Below are 20,934 nucleotides of genomic sequence, written 5' to 3'. Positions count from 1 at the left end.
ACTGATTTAGCAGCTCTCAGAAGCCAGTTAATAACCAGAGAAATGGGAACCCATTCAAACTTATTGGGTCAGATAATCAGACTTTTCCTGTACTGGTGCTGAAATCCAACTCCGGGTGATGTCCCAAATCCACAAATCTCTGGGTCAGTTAATGTATTTGTTTGATGTCCCTGGCTACATGAACAAATAAACAAACAGCCTGCATTTTCTACCCCTTCAAACCCTCCCTTTACTTCCCATTGCTACTTACATGATTTTACTACCCACCCTGTGTCTCTTGTAGCATAGTCTGACCAAGCAGGTGCTATGGTGAACAAAGAATGCAGCTCAGGCTACTTTTTGTGTGGCCATTCAGCTCCTTCCTGAAAGCAAATAGGGGAGTATCAGCAGTGATAGTCTGCACTCAAACACATCATACTTGCTTGGGGAAATCATGGCAGTGGGTACAAGCTACCTGGTACCCTTCACATGATCACATGAGAGAGAAGGTGATGAATCCACCACACGCTGAACAGAATTGTTAGCATTTTCCAGATATTTTCCTGGTGCCCCAAATCAAGCTTCCAGTTCAGGTTTTAAAAGTCTGTATTTCAGACAGCATATAAAATGTATTACATTATATAAAATGTGTTACAGGTCACAGAAGACAAAAGTTTTCTTGAGTTTTCCATTTTATATATGTATTCTTTAATGAGCTGTATTAAGTCAATACAGCTTATTAAAAAATAAGCTATGAAGTATTGACTCATCTTGTTCAAGTATTAACTAAGTCAGTAGTAAGGGTTGATTCTTATTTAGTCCTAAGTAGCAAAGGCTTCTCTCTCATTTTACCTTTAGGGACTCTATTGCTGATCCATCTGGGCATGCCCACTAACAGAAGGCTCCCATCACTCCAGGTTCACAGGAAGGTCCACAGGAAAGACATGTTTTGGGAGATCACAAGATTCAATTCTGCATGGCTGGTGTCAGCACTCAGAGCCCATGGGGCCAGTTGGTCAGCTTGTCTGCACACATGGCCAGTGGAAGACCAACATTCCTCAACGGAAACATGGACTGTACATCAGCTCTCTGGAAACAGAAGAAAAAAAGATGTCCATGGAGGTGGGCCACTTGCATCCTGTTGGCACAGTCCACATTCAAGGTTGTTCCTATTTGGCTCCATTCCCTTGAAGACACAAGGAGCAGCTGTGCAGGAAGTAAGTGATAGCCACACCACCTAATGCTTTATGTACAAACAGGGGGTGAGCTGCATAGCCTTGATAAAGGCAGGTGTGATAGTGGTGGAGTCGAATCACATCAACTGCATGACCCCACAACCCAAATAAGGGCTGCCATAACTGGTGGGCAAGCTGGAGATGTCCCATAGCTGGAATCTGATCTGCACAGCAGCCAATATTACAGTTTTGTGAACGAAAACTCAAAACATTTTTCTCTTAGGCAGCAGCCCTGCAGATTAAAAAAATAAAAGGGGGCTGTTGTTGTTTGAAGACAGAGGTAACCCAGTTTTTTACCAAATATGAAAATATTTCAGTTACCTTAATTTCATTATAAAAAGATTTTAAGCCCTTTTCCACTGATTATTCTATAACAATTACATATGGGGTTAATTGTTCATTGTTCATTGATTTTTCCATTTGCCACTTATCAAAGACTGTAACACTGACTTTTATTGTTTTATTGGTATAAGAGAAGAGAAGGTATTGCTTGTTAGCTTGCTTTTTGGGAATACTTATAATTTCATTTTACAAGCTTTATTGATGTAGATGCAATTTATTTATATTTTCATGAGATAAATATAAAAGACCATAGATAGTATTGCAGTTCTGTCAGGGGCTACAGAAAGACTTTTCCAGACTGTACAAGAAGTGGGCTTGTACTTGTGATAAGAATTAAAGCTCAGCAAGTGTGAACCACTGATGTGCCTGCCCATGTCAAAGGGGATTTCAAAGCCCATAGGAATCCACAGTTTCATGAACAGAGCATGAATGTTTCATGAACAGAGCATGAATGTTTCATGAACATAAGACATGAATGACTCCCTGTCATGAACTCACAGTCTCACTGAACTGATGTTCCTTAGCATTTTATTATCTTCTTGCCTCTGGAAGCAACAGGGTCTCCCAGGCACAGCCTTACTTTGGACATCATTCTTTAGACCCCAGATGCAGGATTTAGTTGCCTAGACACAGTGCAAATGAAAAAGACTTGTGCCCCTTTAAGTATCCTAGGATTCCTGAGCGTCATGAACAGAGAATTTGTGTCCCTCTACCTCTGCCTCTATAGAAAATGCCAGATGCTTGCAAAGGACACCATGTGCTTGTGTTCTTATAGCTATATCCCTAGGGGAGAATAGCAGGATGTCAAGTTTGATGCTGTAAATATTCCCCAGGAGGAGCTTGATTCCTTGCTTGATTCCCCTTAACTTCAGAGGGAATATGGTCCCCAGCCCAGGTGTCTGCTCTGAACTCTGAACCAGAATTTTGTGACTATTCACTGCTGCAGAAGACGCCAGCTGGGAGAAGGCAGCAAGCCTAGAACATGGTTGTGGCTACATCTGTGCAACTGAGCCAGCCACAAAACTGCTGAGGCCTTCAACAATGGCTTTACCACTGCAAGCGTTATTAAAACAGCCTTCTGGTCAGGCAATGAGCTTGGAATTTACCTACAATTCTCCAAAAACACACCCATTACTTTCCTACTGGCATAAAAATGCTACATAAAAATCTGTGGATTGAGTACATCTCCAATGTGATCTTCTGCATACAGCTTGGAGAACTTAGCTGCATTCACCTCCATGGAAATCTGAAAATTAGGCTGTTCTACGTGTCTATAAACAGCTGCCTTTCTGGAAGACAATATTGTGGTTTGATGGCAGTTGTCTAATAGGAAGCCACCGAACTTCAGCACAGGTTGAACAGTGCTCTATAGCAGTTAGGTGATGGTGAGTTGCAGGCAGTGGAGTTAAGGCTCTAAGTTGCCTCAGTGTTGGTAGAAATAAGACTTTACATTCACATATTAATTGTCTAAGCTATTCACTATCTGTCCTTCATTACCAGGATAAACCCATGTAATCAGAGATTATCCAGTTGTCATTTGGAAAACACGCTCCGTATTTATTATCTCATATACGCCAACTAAGTAAACTAATCTTCTTTAAAATTTATTACTACACTGGTATTAGTATGACACAGTTACTCTGGTACACTGAATTCCTGTGCATATGGATATGTCATGAAACAGAATCAATTTCCAGTTTTGCTGAAATGCCTTTGTAAGGACATTAGTGGAGCTTTCAAATCTAAGAAGCAACATTCAAATTAAACTTTCAGCCTCTTAGCTGAATAAGCTTTTTTTTATTGCACACAATCTTTATAATCAACAATGTCAATGCTCATTTTAGCAGTGCTCTACTACCTGATCTCTTGAGGGCAGTCTGGACAGAATGGCTCTAACAGCAGTAAGGTGATAGTTGGGATTTTCTTCTGTCTAGGAGGCTAGAAATATGTTCAGTATTAACTTAAGGGGCTCAAACCCAATGGCAGGAAGATCTTTGCCTAGAGTTTCTCATTCCCCTTAGAGTATTTAGATTCTCTGATAATACAGTTATGGATCTGTGGCTCCTATATAAAGTGTGAATACTTTCTTTGCAGCCTGTTGGATTTAGCAGGATATGGGATGGTCTTTAGCAGTTTTTCACCTTATTTGAAGCTAAAACTTCACACCATTTTGTAGGATATACTGGAAGGATTTTTTTCCTAGCAAAATTTTAATAGACATAATTTGTTTAATCTTTAAGACTTATTAATTTCCTGTGTGGGATGTTGCTTCCTGTTCTTCTGGTCATTCTTTTTGCAATACTGCTTGGAAGCATTTTCCATCTACAGTTGCTCTTTTGTTGCTCTCAGAATGAAGTAATTTTTCCATCTGACATAATGTTTAATACCATTTCTGGAATAGGAAAAAACATTTCACTTGATGCAGTTGACCAGAGTATTGTGTTAAGTACCTAAGAGAGAAGAAAGGGGGGAGAAGCCACAGTCTCAGTGTGCCTGGTAAACCAACTACTGATGGTTTGTAATGGGACAGTGAAGCTGAGTCTGTGTGCCAGGGCTGCTGTACAGTGAAACCCAGCACACCTTAACAACAAATTGGGCACTTCTGCCCTGCAGGCCGAAATTCTGAAGGATTCTGAAGCCTTAAAGGAGGAGTGTCTAACTACCATCACCAGTGCATTAAGTCCAACTGATAAGTTGGACTTGGTGATCCCTATGGGTCTCTTCCATCTTTAGATCTTCTATAAAAAAAAAAGGTCTTTCTTTCTGCCGTCTACATTTGAGTAATTCTATGTTTGAAAGCATTATTAGTGACTTGAAAATGAAACAAAATATTTCTAATATGTGCACAAGATGCTTTGATCAGCTTAAAAGTTTTTTGTTTGGTTTAAAAATTAATTTCAGAAACAAAATCTTTTCCATGCTGATCTCATGATCAGCTCTTTTAACACAGAACATTGTTTTCTGGAGCTTAAAGCATTAGCAACAGGATGATGGTAGTAGTATGGAAGGGTTTTTTAGGAATGGACTTTGCTGGGAGTCTCCTAAATGGTAGCCAAATTCCTTGGGTTTGTTTATGGAGTAATTTTCTCTTAATGTATAGGAAAAGAAGAGGAAAAAAAAAGAAAGCTGAGAAGGCACTGGTTCTCAGGCAAGAGTACAACACTGAAGAGTTACGTACCTAAGAGCAGAAGAAAATCAAAGCCAAAGGCTTGCCAAAAGTCACACAAGAATTCATGTGTGAATCATGTAATTATCACAGAGATCTCCAAGATGAGAAATCCAGTTCTGACTGGCAGCTGTTCTTAAGGTAAATATTTGGTAAAAGTGCAAAATAATTAAAAGTGTTCATTTTTGTTTTCTTAATATGAGTACATTGCCAGTTGAACTACACAGAGCTCAGTGCTCAAATAATGCATTCCACTTAGCTTAATTAAAATCTCGGCTGGGGTGATTGAAAATGAGAAATTAGGCCCTGGGTTCAGAATGTCCCACAGCATTGCCAAGGCAACAATATCAAAACATGATAAGCAGAGTTATTCTGAACAGTAGGCACAGCTTCAAATGAGTTTACAACAGCTTTTTCTGAAGGTTGAAGGGAGACACAACACTTAGTAGTTGCCTGTAAGTAAACGGCACCTACAGTACCTGCAGTAGCTTTAGCCTCTATAATGCATACCATCGCCTTTGTGCTGGATACCCTATTGACTCTGTGTGACTCACTTTTTATGACCTCACCAATGAGATAACACCCTCATTCGATAAAAGACTTTATCAATTAAGAAAAGCCCTACTGCCTGATAACCTGATTAAGAGCTGAGTACTCAGGGTGGTGGTGTGAGACCTTTCATTTCTAATCACTTATGGCTTCTTGTTCAGCAGCTTTATGGAATTATCCAGCCTTTGGCAAACTTTTGTATGATGCTTACTGCACCTAAAGATAAATTACTCTTTATTTGTTCAATTTGCTGCAAGGTGGGGCCCATCTGCTCATACGGATCCTTTCTCTTAAGACTTGGTGTCAGAGAGTTCATTTTTTCATTTGAGTGTCCTTAGAGCTTTCATATATTTACTGTTTTTTAGAAGCCAAAAAAAAAAAAGAAAAAAGGAAAAAAATAGTAATGTAGAAACTTCAGTTTCAAGATCACAGATGTGTGTGCTGGTTTGTAAGTTCTCTGACCAGCAACATCAGTTGTATCAAATTTGAGAAAAATCCCCAAATCCAGAGCTGTAGGTGAAGCTTTCCTTGTCTACATAATCCTATAATTGTAGATTACAAAATACATACATTCAATATTACCACAACATAGTAAAACCCTTCCTTCCCTCTGTAACTGTTGTCACACATCACTATCACCAAAGTAATGGAAAATTTGATACATATTGTGGGACATACTGTTAGGGCTAATGTTCCCTTTTCCAAGGGTGGAAACACCTATGGGAGAATGCCATGTAGTTTACTTCATGGTTTGGTTCTCCTTTTGTTGCTCCCCTTTGGGTTCTAATCTTTCACTAACAGGGCTGTTAACAAAGTGCTGGGTAAGAAGGAGATGTGTCCCTTTCTTCTCTTTCAATTTGAACAGCAAAAACGTCTGATAGTATTGGTGTAGATAGCAGTGAGGTCCTGCTCCTTGGTAACCAGCAGTGTTTTGTGGTGGCAGCAGGAGCTCCAGGCAGTGCTGGGAGCCCTTGGTGGAGCACTGGGGCTCAGGATAAGTCTGCCTCCACCCTGTCTAGCATGCAGACAAACCAGAAAGCACAGTGCTATTCTTTTTTCATTTGTTTGTTTTGGCAGTTTGGGGTTTTCTTACAGATTTAAGCCCATCAGTTTAAAACCTGTTCCTCAGGTGTTACTGAGCTGACTTTTGCCATTAGGATGACTACAAGAGCTGAGATCCAGTTTCCTCTGGTAGCAACTCCTTTAGGTCTAGGTGATTCTCCCCCTCTATTCTGCCCTCATGAGACCTCACATGGAGTGCTGTGTCCAGGATTGAGACCCTCAGCTCAAGAAAGACGTGGACCTGTTGGAATGGGTCCAGAGCAGAACCACTGATAACAGGACTGGAACACCTCTCCTAGGAAGACAGGCTGAGAGAGATGGGGCTCTTCAGCCTGGAGAAGAGAAGGCTTTGGGAAGAGCTTAGAGCACCTTCCAGCACTTAAATGGGGCCTACAAGAAAGCTGGAGAGGGACTTCTTATACAAGCAGATAGTGTCAAGACAAGGGACAATGGTTTTAAACTAAAAGAAGGCAGGTTTAGGTTAGGTATTAGGGGGAAATTCTTTACTCAGTGGGTGGTAAAGCACAGGAAAAATTTGACCAGAGAGGATGGGTTGCCCACCCCTGGAAATGTTCAAGAAGACCAGCTTGGATGGAACTTTGAGCAACCTGATGTAGTGAGTGATATCTCTGCCCATGGCTGTGACTAGATGGTCTTTAGGGTCCCTTCCAATCAAACCCATTCTATGATTCTATAATATTTTATTCCTCTGGGATAGCTCAGTTATGCCTGACAGTTAGCGGTTTAGGAACTTTCTGGAACATGAAAGACAGTGAGAAAACAAATCATTAGTTATTTATGCACCAGTCTATGCATAGGACCTAGGGGACAAATACCATAATGATGTGCCCTGCCCAGAATTGTACCAGGATGCAAGGACATATGGCAAGGAGACATTCTCATGCAATTAGGACCAGGCACCTAGGAGATTATACTAATCTCGCATCATACCAGATCATATGTAATAGACACATGTAATTTTATTTATATATATGTACACGGAAAGGCATGGAGGAATGTACTGGCAAGTATTGTAAAGAGGAAGACTTCCCCAATTTAACATGGTTACACTGATAAACTTGTAGTCTGGTAGTGGTGGGAAATCCTTCAGGTGTATAATGGTTCTGCATGAATCACAAGCTGCTTAATAGTGCATTGAAATGCAGTCTTGAGCCATGACTGGTAGAAGATGTACGGTCTGATTTATCCTGGGCAAAATGTCCAGAGGGGGTGGTAAGCACATTAAGTTAGATGAGCCATCCAGGGCATACCTTTCACATGTTATCAGCTGTGCATGATAAACTGACCCCAGAGACATTCCAGTGTAAACTGAGCTAGAGTTATTTCAGACATAAAGACTTTCTATTTGCAAGAAGTAAATATCAGAGAAGAGTTGGCATAGGACCTTGTTAGCAAGCAATGAGGGTCAATGTACATTTATAGGGAAAGCAGCAAATTATAAAGAACTGAGATCATTTTATTGGCTCTGGAATTAAGCAGTAGGGAAATGCTAATCAAAATTAGAGGGCTGGAGTCCAGAAGCTGTGGAGATCACTACAAAATCATACACACTCTGTTCTTATCCTGCAGTTTTTTTCTCCTACAAATGCTTTCACTTTGTTTTCTTTTTTCTTTTTTTTTCTTCTCCCATAATAATATGCCAGCTGTGCAAATGTTTGACCCTGTGAACATTCAAAAATTGATTATGCTTTCTGGCCTTGCTGAACACAAGCCAACCCCTGTCTGCAGAAACAGTATTTCCAGAAGCAGCAGTGAGTATACACATACATGCTCTTTGCTAAGAGCACTTGCCAAAGCCTTGTGAACGTGTCCAGGAAAGAAATATTCCTGGTCAGTCAAAACATTCAAACCTTTACTATAGGGAGTTAGTAGGAAAGATCCATTCTTCAAATTATTACCACAACACTTATTTATACTCAATATATATATGTGTTGTACAATAATAATGTGTTCCCTAGAGTAAACGTCTGTCCCCCAGAATATTTTCTGGATCTTTGGCCAAATTCAATCAAATCTGGCAGATGAATAGATGTCTCAAGTTTATGTAAGTTTCTGTAAAGCTGAATTAGTTCTGTAAAGAGAAATTAGTTAGCCAGGTAAAAGAAAGCAACTTTATTAGGACATCTCTGTTAAAGTTCTTCCACTTTGGGAAAAGATTCATCAATTTACCCCTTAATGCACAGGGAATCAGCATGAGAGCTGAACATCAAAATGTTTATATGCTGGAAACAAGGCTTCACTGCCCCACACAATCTAAAACATCTGACCTGACGGGTGGATTCTGTGATGTCCAATAAGATCAATATACTGACTGAAAGCTGGCACATTAATAATCTCTTAGCTTGAAGGAATAACGTTAGCATAGTTCCATTAAAATTCCATTTAGCGTAATTCAGTTAAAGTTTTGGTGACACAAGACACAGAGCCCTCTGGGAAATGAGTTAGGTTCAATGGTTGTGGAACTACTGTTCAAAAATTTTTTTGCCCTGGAACTGAATGTCTCCATTCATAGCTCATGGTCATCCCTCATAGCACATTACTGATCTGAGAGGGATGAATGACTCCCCTTTTAGCTCTAAAATTACAGGTACTTTCTTTAGAGCAACATAGACCTATTAAGGTTGGAAAAAAATCTCTAACATCATCAAGTCAACTGTCAATCCACCACCACCACCATGTGCACCACTAAATTATGTCCTCAAGTGACATATTCACAAGTTTTGAACACCTTCCAGAGATGGTGACTCCACCACTTCCCTGGGCAGCCTGTTCCTATGCTTGACAACCCTTGCTGTGAAGAAACTTCTCCTAATATTTAATCTAAACATCCCCTGGCGCAACTTGAGGCCATTTTCTCCCCTCCTCTTATGTAATCATGTACTTTCCAATCACTGTGAGTCATGAAGGCATTTTCAGCTCTACTGCCCTTTCTTCCCCATTCTTTGTTACCTCTGAGCCTGAGAGCATCCTGGTTGTCTGAAGTGGTTCTTTTTCTGTTTTGGCAGCTGCGCACACCAGAAAATGTTTTTTCTTGTCTGACCTAGAGAGCTTTGCTCACCTTCCTACTTTCTTTGTTCCTGGTACTTTGTTGAACTATTATTCCTTCTTTCAATCTGAGCTTCATGTTTTTCTCTTTCTTTGGATAACTGTTGTTAATTTTTAATTTCAAAGTTATTTCTTCAGTGTTCAGTAAGTTCTTCAGTTTTCTTTTTGGGTCATGAGGCTGGGACCTTTGCACAGATGATTGGTCTTTCTTTGGTGAAGTCTTGACACTCATGGTAGAGGGGGAACAGCATAGAGGTTCTTGCAGCCTCTGCTAATCTGCCAGGCAGCTTTTCTCAGGTAAATCCATGAACACAACTACCATGACATTCATCCAAGCAAAAACCTGCACAACACAGTGCATCAGCCCTCCTTGCTGGAGCTGTCCACAGCTGTCCAGACAGCATTTCGTCTTTGTCACACACTCACAGCCCAATCAGGTCTGGTGATCTCCAGTCAGTCTTTAGCCTTGTACAAGAAACATTCCCCTTTAACATCTTACTTACTAACTGAAAGTTAAGTCACGTTGACCAACACTTTCAGGAAAATGGGACTTCTCTGTCTTCTTCATGGTGCACAGGAAATGATATTACTCTCTGTCTGGAGTTTAGGCTTGAATGCCTGTAGGCAAAGAGGATCTATTTCCTCAGTCATATTTTTGACAGAGTGTGGGCAGGATGCAAGCATTTCTGTCTGCACATGCCACACAGAAAAGGCATCAAAGACACACCACTTCAAATGCACATATTTCCCTGGAGAAATTGGGAAAGTGGGACGGGGAATTTTAGATTTTCATGAGACACTCTTTTCATTTCTGTTGTTCCTGATATGACATCTACATTTTCCCCTTCACTCCCCTCTCCTTAATCCACATGCAAAGGTGAAAGAAAATCTGTTAATGAGTGATTTATCAAAGTGCTATGCAAGACTCAGTTCTTCTGGTGGATTTGTCAAGTAATGTGACACGTTGTATTACACCACATGAGCTATTGGTCTTTGTCCAGTGCTCCTGAGGGTGGTAGGGAGGTGGGTTTGGGTTGGTCTACCAGCAATGTAAGTTTTAGTGTACACTGACATGCGGATTCAAGAGTCTCTTCCTGGTTCTGCAAAGCTGCACATTTGTAAAGGACACCTTCACTTTCAGAAACCAAGAAGAATGCCTCTAGTTGTGTTTCATTCACACCAAAGGGGGAAATAATACAGTTTATTTGTTTTCATTTACCTCAGGGACTATTTCAACTCTACTTCAACATGGGTGATGTTCATCTCTATCTCCTTCAGTTCTCTTCTCAGTCTCCAGTAAACTTATTAGTGTTCCAGGAAATAATTTCAGATCCGGTGTCCTGACTTTCTTGTAAAAGCAGAGCTCCCTTGTCATTAGCACAGTAGTGAAGCACACAGTCTGACAGCCTGTAGTGTTCAGAGGTGAGAAATGGTAAATGGTAGGAATGGCCAATGGTCATTGGTCTTCCTGCTTTAGGAGAATAGGCAAGGAGCAAAGCATGAGGGGAGCAGCTAACTGAGGGCAAATGTGCAAATTGAGAGGCAGCTCAAAAAATTAAGAAAGCTGTTTCAAAACTGATTTGAATAGAATGAAAAAACCAAAACCTGTAGTACACAGATTGTATATTTCTCTTCCCAGAGCAGCTTCAAAATTCTGAAGTTTACAGTTTCAAAGAATGAGTCACACACACTTGGCTTCTTAAAACTCATCATATTTCCTTCCATTTTCCCTATTTTGGATTTTTCAAAAGCTATGGCCTTTGTGAGAAATGTTTATTTTCTAAAAAAAAGGATTGAGGAAGGTAAGCAAAAGAGTTAGTCTAGTTTTCCAAAAAAAAAAGACTGTCTACTTATCAAAAAATTAGGTAAGCTAATAGTGAAATGAGTTTTACTTTAAGTAAATGAGTTTCTGGTAAGAGGTGACTAATGCCATTTATCTTCTTAATGTAGTGAAGCCCAAGATTGTATTTGCCTTACTGACTTATACATAGCTGATGCCTCCCTCCTTCTGTATTTCAGGTAACTGTGACTCACTTATTAAATAGTAATAACCTTATTTATATTATTCTTTTCAACCTTTTATTTATCCGGAAGTTCATTTGAGTGAGCAACACACGCAAGTTACTAAGCAGAAAATAAGTTCGACAATTGCAAACTGCAAAAATTACATGACAGAAGTAAAAAGAAAGAAAGATATATAAAACAGGAGTTACTATCCAGCATGCCTACATGGATGCAATTCTATAGCCTTTACCCAGTTGTCCTCTGACTTTATTTTTTTAATCATAGTGAAATAGCTATTTGTTACACAGGAATCCTTGAGGTCTTTACAAGCCTACATGGCCTCACTACCTTATTCCTGTCTAAAAGGTAGACAAAATGGGCGTGTATTGAAGGAGGCACCTGAACAGGATACGTCTGCAATCTTTATCAGCCACCCTCATTTTCACTAGGCTTACCATGATTTTTAGCTAATGGGGGGGAACTGGTCCATTAACTCCCTAACTCTAAATGTTTGATGGAGATACACTCCACGTCAAAGTTTAACTCCCCACTAAGAGGTTTTGTGAGGGTTTGCGCTGATGGAGAAACTATGTAACAGGAAAGTACAACCTCTTTCCTGGTTTTAATTTTGTGCTTGTGTGACTATTAAGGTAAGTTTTAACCATGGCTATAAGAGGAAGAGATGTACAGGATATCGCAAATATATCTTTCATGGAAAAAGATAAAGTCTGTAACACTGAGACAAGTAGAGAATAACTGCCATCTACCTCTGCCATCAAATGTGCTCACAAGGCTGTGCAGATAAACTAGAAAAAGTTAAAGTACTACTGGACTATGTCTGGATGTGCAAAAGAAACCAGCTATTTATGTTGGAACTTGGAAGTATAAGCATCACTGAAGAAACTGTAGGAAGGTGGAATTCTAGGTGAATATAGGGTGAAAAGGAGAAATACAAATAAGATTTCCTACTCAAATCCAAAAAGATATGAAGATTTCAATGGACTGGAATTTTTTGTTAGATTAATTTTTCAAGATGGATTTTAATTTTCTCATTATTTTTTTCTTTTTAATCTCAGTGTCTTGACAGACTTGTGTTTGTAATAAACTCTATGCATAAAAATCCCATGTGTCAGTTTGCATACTACATTAATTTCAGTCTCTATGACTTTGATCTGCTTATTTGTAAGGCAATAGATATAAAAGGGAATAATTTCTATCCTTTAGCTTTCTAAATTAGACATTCTTCAGAATTAAAGGAAACTGCTACTGTCTCAAGGAGAAAGGAACCCTAAACTGAATCTAAAGTCAACTTCAGAACTCATAAGAGCTCTGAACTTCAGAGAGACATGCGCTTCTTCAAAGGCTTCTGCAGACTGGAATGGCCTGTGTCTCCTTCCTAGGACTTTGACCTCCCAGGATCTTCTTCCCTCTATGCACAGTTCATTTCTCTAGGGAATGAAATAATCTTTCCTCTTGGAATAAGAGGAATTGGTGTTGGCAGACTCATTGTACAGTTTTCTCAAGTGCTGGAGTCCAGGAAACCCTTTTGTGCCTTTTTGGGAATTGCTGTGAAGCAGTTATGGTAGGAGAACATTAAGAACATAATTACAAAGAGGTGCGTCATACTAATTCCAGCAGCCAAGCCTGCAAATCCAGTAAGTTGTCATTGGCACCAACAGGACAAGCAGTGCCTTCCAAGGAAAGTGCAAGAAATCTCACAAGAAACAGCAAAAAGGAGTATCTCACCATACTGTGGATACAGCTGGCACACAGCTGACCTATGTCATGGAGATTCAGTGGTTTTTCAAATAGAGGAAAATACATGGATTTTAAGAAAATCCAAAAGAGCAGTAGAGACTTAGGGGTGAGAGCTTGCAGCAGGGGTTGGTAATTCTGGAGAAGGTCAGGATGAGGACTGAGGAGGGTTGGTGGTGCAGCATGTTCTGTATAAAGCTCTGTTTGTACCTCTAATGAACCAAGGGGATCCCTGGTATTTCACCCAGGGGTTAGACTGAGCTAGCTTTGTCAATCTCAGAAATAATTTTGTACTGTAGTGAACTAATGCTCTATACTGGGACTAATACCTCATCTGTAAGTAAACATGTTGGGTCAAAAGCATAGATGTGCTACTGTTCATGTAAGTGACGTTTTATCAGTTTGCTAAAGTGCTGACTCTTAGCTTATAAAACACTTGAATTTACTGTATAATACAGTCAACTTTGAGAAACAGCTTGTAAATAAATGTTTCTGATGAAGACTGATAAGTCACTGAGCCACAAAACCATTTCTGTTTGCCAGTTAAGATTCAGTGGCCTGAAGAAAAAGTAGATAAGGAAAGATATTTGTTCTCTACAAATAACTTCTTTTTACTTTTGGTAGTTCACACATGTTTGAGATAAATGCCAGATAAACAAGCATAGTTTCTAATTCTTTCTACATAGTGCCCAAGGAAGGGAAACAATGACTTTGAGATTTTATGCTGCCTTTTTAACTGTATCACTTATACAAGAAAATATTACTGATGTGCAGAAACCAAAGGCTTTTTTTTTAATGCAAGATCTGAGAATTTCAGAAAGAGCCTTGAAGATGATGATTTTCATTACGTACTGCCTAGTTTGTTCATGGTTTTATTTTCAGTTGTTCTTATTACTTAGAGCATTATAAATGAGAAAATAAGTAGTATATTGAAGAAGAACTCAACAGTGCACACCCAGTGGTACCCAGCCTACAATCAGCACATTCATTGTCGAGACATTAGGGCTCTCAATGCCTTGCATGAATCACGCGATGAAGTGACATCCATTTCCCTAAAGGCATTTCTACCCTGCTGTCACTCCTGCAGCAGCAAAGGGGAGACATACCACAAAACCTGCGTCAAATGCATCTCAAAGAGCCCATGCTGCTGCAGCTGGTATATGAAAGTATCTCTTTCATTTTTTACATAAGATAAAATCTCTAAGGATACGTGCTGCCATGTTTACGAAAACTCACTTAAGCTGAGCTTTCTGAAGACAGCTCTCTGGCCTTATGGTTTCATGTAGATCTCCATTAGTTCAGAGAGGAAGATGGGCAGCTCTAGAAAATGATATGCCTCCCTCGGCATGGGTTGGACAGAGTAAGTGAGGCATTTGTGAAGTCTTATGTGCTCAAATTTCAGATCCCCAAAGTTAGGTAAAAAGAGCCTTCACAGTGTGGCTGCTCTGCATTTCTATCCATTTACTGTGCATTCACACATTCTTCCAAATCGGGGCTAAATCAGTTTTTCATATGACATGAGCTCAATAAGGCCCCCTTTGGTGTCCTCACTGAAGATCCTAGCACAGTTCTGAGAAGAATAAATTGAGATGCAATGTTGAAGACATACACATCCAAAATAAGAATTGTATCAGGCTCTAATACATCAGTACTAGAATGTGGAAGGCAGTCAGCAGGTCATGGCAAGGTATTTATTCACTGTATTAAACTTCTAACTCTAATGACCATAGAGCTGTACAAACAGAAACCAGTAAGTATTTGAGAGGCCTTGCTAAAAGCTGTACAATTGCTTGAACAGACAAAAGAAGGTGTGAGCCTTGAACGTGAGAATAAAATAAGTATATTGTGATTTACCTTAACATCAGAACAGTCACATGGCTGCCTTTCAAGGAATAATACAATAAATTAATCTTGCAGTACATTCATGTGGTAAGATTGAAATCTTTAGAAATTGCACAGCAAAGATATTTTAGGATCAAATATCCTTTTAAGTCCAGCAGTATTTTTCAAGACACTCACAAAGTTAATATTTAACATTATGTTTCTAGTGATATTGGTACTATAAGTGGTGTAATTATAATGTTAACCAATAAAAGACAGAACCAACACAAACCCCTGCAAAACAACTAATCAAATAAGTCTTCCTTTCCAATACCTGCTATTCTTGCTTCTCTTGAGAAAAAACTTTGAATATGAGGAGGCGTTTTGATATGATGTTACTACTGAGATTCTAGAGTATTAGAAATGCTTTCAATAGTTCCTATTATACTATAATAAATATTGTGAATGTATTGAAACGTGATACTGATATTAAAAATTGCTCTTTAACTCACCTTTTATTAACATTCCATGCATCACATGGGAATAGGCTGCTATTTTAAAAACATCATGAGCTAGCTTGAGAACTAAAGTTTTCTCTGCGTTTCCATTTTTTTAAAAAATCAGTTGGGTCATAAACTTTCCTTTTGTTGTTCATCAGCATTAACAGTTAACCTGCAATCACTGGACCAACAGAATTACATATTTTCAGTATCTGGAGGTCTTATATCTGTAATTAGGTATATACAGTATATACCAAATTGAAATATTTGGGTTATGGTGACAGCTGTAGGCAAATATTCCTAGTTTAGTTATATTTGTTGATAATCAAACAGAAAGCAGCAAAGCTGTTAGTAATATTATTTAAAGTTATTTCACAGTCTCCCTACCTGAAAGAAAATACAGACCTGCTACTGTTACCTTCAGTCTATATGCTGATCCTTTCCCTGCAGTCCTCCTTTCTGATATAATTTTTGGACTTGGATGACCTAAGAAATAGCCATGCTGTCCATGTGGTCATTTTCTTCCTTTTGTTAGACACTGGATAGAAGTCCAAGGAAAACTTCTATTGCTGTGTTAGCAGTGACCACCTGTTCCCAGTGATATGCATTCCTAATGTTAGCAAGTGACCACTTGTAATGATCAAAATGTTCACACAGACATAGGGAAAAAAGCCACTTGGCAATCACAAAAGATCTCTTTTTATCTTACTAGAAAGGCTGTTATGTATTGACCTGAAAAACTCATTCCTCCCTTTCTATTAATTGTAATCTAACACCCCAGCAATACATGACCTTAGGCAATAGGTTCAGCACCTCTGCACAGCTTCATCCGTGAGACCTGCTACAATTCTTCTAAGTCAAAATCCCCAATCAAGGGAATGATAACAGACTTTTAAAATAATGTTAAGAATCATTGGCAGGGTAAAGTTGCAACTTTTATTTAAACAACCTAAATACTTCCAATTTGTTTTCAGTTGAAACAGTCCCACATGGCAGAACGTGAAGTAACATCAGCCTGCAATTTCCACATGGAAGGTGCTTTGTCTTCTACATGTCTGAAACAAATGAGGAATGGAAGGTATTTGTTGAAAAAGGGATCAAAAGAGTGTGTTTCATTGGTGGGATGTGTTTGGTCCTGTGTCACATGAGGCTGAAGTGGATGCTGGGAGGGAGATGTCATATTACAGACAAGATACAGCAGTTAATCATTGTCACTGTGAGTCAAGATACTGTCTGGAAACAAAGAAGGTTTGGAACAGATGCATCCACCAGGTATACAAAGTACATGGCACAGAGCTGACTGCAGGCATCTTTTGGTGGGGAGTTTCATTCCTTTTTTCTTCAGGAAGGGTTTTTGCACCATTCTCTTTGTACTACAAGGCAATTGATCCTACAGGGATGAGGAAGCTCACTGGGTGCTTTTCCAGGTAAAAGGACTCTTTGTATAGGTCAATGAAATTCACTGCCCAGAAGTGTACAAAGAGCTGGTGTGGGAGGAAAACTTGCATCTTTCACAGGCAAAGCAAAAACCTTTCACTGCTGTCTTGCTTCCCTGCTGCTTTGTATGAGAGCCTTACGGTTGCTGGGAAAACTGGGCATCAACACTGCAACTCACTGCTCTGCAGCTGCCACCCCTGCCTCACTGCAGAACCTCCTGAAAATGGAGATAGCTGAAAGCCACAGGGCTTTTCTGGAGATTCAGCTGCACTATGGGCATTTTATCTTCTCTACCTCCAAGGTCTTTTCCTACCAGAGGTTGTGGTGCTCCATTTCACTTAGGTACCGTACTTGGGAACAGAAAGAAGAACAGAAAAGCAGAATACTGGACAAACGTAGATTTAACTGAGTATAAAACTCCACTGCTTCCAACAGTCTATTGTATTGAATAAACTCTTTTTTTCTTTTTTCTTATTGCTTCAGGTTTTTACATTGCAGTTAAGGTCATGCAGTGATGTACTATGGATCTGTCTGCCTATTCATCTGCTGTTCCCAGACAACACATGCAGCTGGTGGATGATTTCTGTGGAATCTGGCAGGTATGTGATCTCAGAGGCCCTGGATTCTTGCAAACCCCATGAAGTAAAAGAAAAACTGTTGCTGTTAAAAGAAAGGCTAATATTTTTCTATAAGCTCAACCCATGCTATTCAGCATAGAAGCCAGGTCTGCTTATTCCACAGCTTGTGCAAAATGTTGTTTGTTTTTTTCCTCATAACAATGCATATTTTACTGAATTTTACATATATGTATTTTACATGTTTGATTGGTTTATTTTGCTTCATGTTTGCTTTGTCTGTACATAGAAGTCATATGCTTTTACCTGAACTGAAAATGTAGCATGGCTACAATGTGAGTGTTATACATGTGGTGTGTTCATGGTGTTTATAAAGGTGTTTATAAGGGGGCCACTCACAACAGAATGTAGTACCTCTATCCTGCTGTAATCACGATCACACTGAGGACTGTACTAGTGCAGGAAGGACCAACCATGCCACAGGAGAATATGGCTCACTAGTTTTCTTAACTGAAGTGATGGGTATTTCTCCACATGAAAAGGCCCACAAGCCAGATAAATGGATTATTTATAAAAAGGGAAAATTATTTTACATACTTATGAATAATCAATTTCCACTTATATAGGTATTGCAGTAAAGTTCACTTGGGTAGTCACCATCTGTGTATCTTTACTCCTTACTGTACAACCCCTGAGCTGGGCACTGGATTTTTATCTGTATTTTATCTTTACTATTTACTTTACATGGGGTGAACAAATTTTGCATAATCCAAGAAAATCCTGAACCTACCACCATCAATGAATTCATCCTGAATCCCTGTGCCATCAGTGTATTCTGCGTTTCAGATTCCGTGTGATGAAGCCATATATGCATTATAGACTTCTGGATATTTGTCAAAAATTCTTTGTACTACAGTATTTAATATGGAGCTTTACAAATTACTCTGTGCTGTTGGAACCCAGATAAGCCATATTCAGACCCGGTGGTCATTGAGGTCCAAGTGCAGATGGGAAACACAGTTTCTTCCTTGCTCCTCTGGCCATGCATGACATTTAAAGATTGTCATGCATAGTGATTATTTTCCCTTTGGCACAGTGTTTACCCCCTCAGCTCCCTAGTACCAAGAGACACTGTACCCATGCATGGAGGAACAAAACAATGAGGCCAAAGGTGCCTTAAAAAAGGCAGGGGGTGAATGTGTAGATCTTTATCTTTAGTAACCATAACAAAGCTCACTACATTGTGTTGCGTATTTTTACGTTAACAATATTGAATGAAAAGGGTATGACGTAAAGGAGCGCCTCCCAAAAGATCTGCAACAATGCTCACAGTTTATGAATATGGCTAATATTTCTAGAATGTAATTAATTAGACAAAGGGAAAGAGCTCGACTTTGTTTTATGCCCTGTTTGATATCTGCAGGGTTTGTATCAGATGCCTGTGCTTCCTTTCGAAATGCCTGGTCAGAAACAGGCTTTCTCAGAGTATTATTCACACAAATGATTCATAGCACTGTACTGCAGGAAAGTTAGATGAACTTTATATAAGTTGTGGTCTCAGTCCTCACAGAAAAGAGGTTCTGTACAGAGTGTAGTACTGCCAGATCCTCTCAAAGATTTTACAAAGATCATACTATACATTAGATTTTTGTCCTGTTTCTATATAATCCAAGAAATTGGAATGAGCTGAAACAGAGATAATTTATATGGAATTACCTACTTTTTCTGATTATTTCTATTTCTTTTTTGATGATTAACCATATACAGTAAAATATTAATTTCACAGTAGGTATCAAGCTTCCTCAGTGTTTGTGGACATAGTCTCTTAATATTTTGACTAACTGAATAAAATCTTTATCATACTTTTGAGATTATCTCCAAAGGGGCTTAAACTGCTGCTTCATCAAGCAGCAATTTCTCCAGGGCAGCCCCTTCTCTGAACATGGTTCAAACTCCTGGATTTCATTTAGGATTTGAGAAACATTGATTAAAATTTACTGACAGAAAAGAGAAACTCCTCTAACACAGATAATACTGCAGCGTTCATGAACTTTTAAAAAACCCTTGTGTTTGAATCTCTTTCCATCTTCCTGATGCACAGCTAGCAGGTCAATCTGTGTGTAAATGTAGACAGAGCAGCTCTTGGCTCCTTCTGGTTTGGTAAACATATTAAAGGTACTGATCAATAAGTAGCTGTGTGGCCAACAAATGAGCCAGGTACAAACTGCTCACTGAAATCAATGCACAGTAACTGGTTTTGAAGAAGGTGCCATTCAAGGAACTAAAGGTGTGACAAACTGGAATATACAAATGTATCAGCCTTGGGCCAAACACAAGCAGCCACCTGAAAATTCATTATGGAAACAGATCAACACAGTTTCTGACAAGGTTGCATCCAGCTACTTTTATCTGAGAAATAAAAACAAACAAACAAAAACCCCCAAACAATAAAGGGTTTTCCAAGTTGAGCAGATACAGAGATAGATAGATAGATAGATAGATAGATAGATAGATAGATAGATAGATAGACAGACACAGAGGTAGATAGATACAGAGATAGATAGAATCATTATAAGAGCAATTTACTGAGGTGAAGTAGGAACTGGTTGTTGTAAGAAGTTCTCAAACCAATAAAGATTGCCCTTGTGGATGTAAATCTAATGGGATGTACCCATAAAGCACTCAGAAGTGTACCACACACGTATCAAAACCTGTTGAGCCACCCCAGTACAGTCACGTAAAGCTCGTTTACAGTATCTCATCTGTGATTAGATTATGATTTGTCAATGTTTCCATGAATCTTGTTGTCTAGGTAAAAATAGTGAACCAGCAGCAAGGCCTCAGTAAATATTCACAGAGATTATATGGCAGTGTGTGTTGGTCAAAATGAATGCCAGTAACAGAGATTAGGAAAAGGTCTTTAGAAGGTAGTTTTGACTATATAGCTCTTTTTTTTTCCAGGGTCTCTAAGGTTTAATTACTTAATATAGTGGGGTAATACCTCTTATCTTCAAGATTATCTCTACATTCCTAGGTATACTTTTACTATGTCAGTGGTACTTAAAAAATTTGGAACATTACTGCAAACTCTTAGAGAAATTTGCCATGTAGCTGGTTGGTTTTTTCTAGTAAAGCAGGAGCTAAAAATACAAGAGTTTTGACTTTTCAACTATCAAAAATCAGACAAGTAAGACAGAAATGATCACTGACTCACATCCACTGGAAAGTCAGCAATATGTGTACAAAATCACATACTTTCTCATTTGTTCCAATGGAAAATATAGCAAAATCTTAGTTGTGGTGGTCATCTCAATAAAAATGTCAATAAAATCAGTGGAAACACTGCACCTCACTGCATTTTAAACCTAAGCCACTATGATAACTTTAAACCCACAAGGTTTTTGAAGGGATTCTGCTGGTACAGGGACTTGAGAGCAAGACTT

At 39.1% G+C, this 20,934-nt stretch overlaps 1 long non-coding RNA gene across 2 annotated transcripts in view; it reads right to left on the bottom strand.

Annotated features, from left to right (window-relative positions):
• Positions 1 to 20,934, bottom strand: part of LOC135303405 (uncharacterized) — a 54,647-nt gene that overhangs the window by 9,872 nt on the left and 23,841 nt on the right. Inside the window, exons 4-6 of one of the 2 annotated variants that reach the window (XR_010364896.1) lie at positions 10,619 to 10,806; positions 832 to 1,068; positions 268 to 362 (exon numbers count right to left, since the gene is read on the bottom strand). This is a non-coding gene — a long non-coding RNA (uncharacterized LOC135303405). The remainder of the gene's footprint in view (positions 1 to 267; positions 363 to 831; positions 1,069 to 10,618; positions 10,807 to 20,934) is intronic. The other variant, XR_010364897.1, reaches the window with a different exon arrangement.

Source organism: Passer domesticus, chromosome 6 (genome assembly GCF_036417665.1).
Source record: "Passer domesticus isolate bPasDom1 chromosome 6, bPasDom1.hap1, whole genome shotgun sequence".
Classification (NCBI taxonomy): Eukaryota; Metazoa; Chordata; class Aves; order Passeriformes; family Passeridae; genus Passer; species Passer domesticus.
This window is presented reverse-complemented; position numbering and strand designations above follow the sequence as displayed.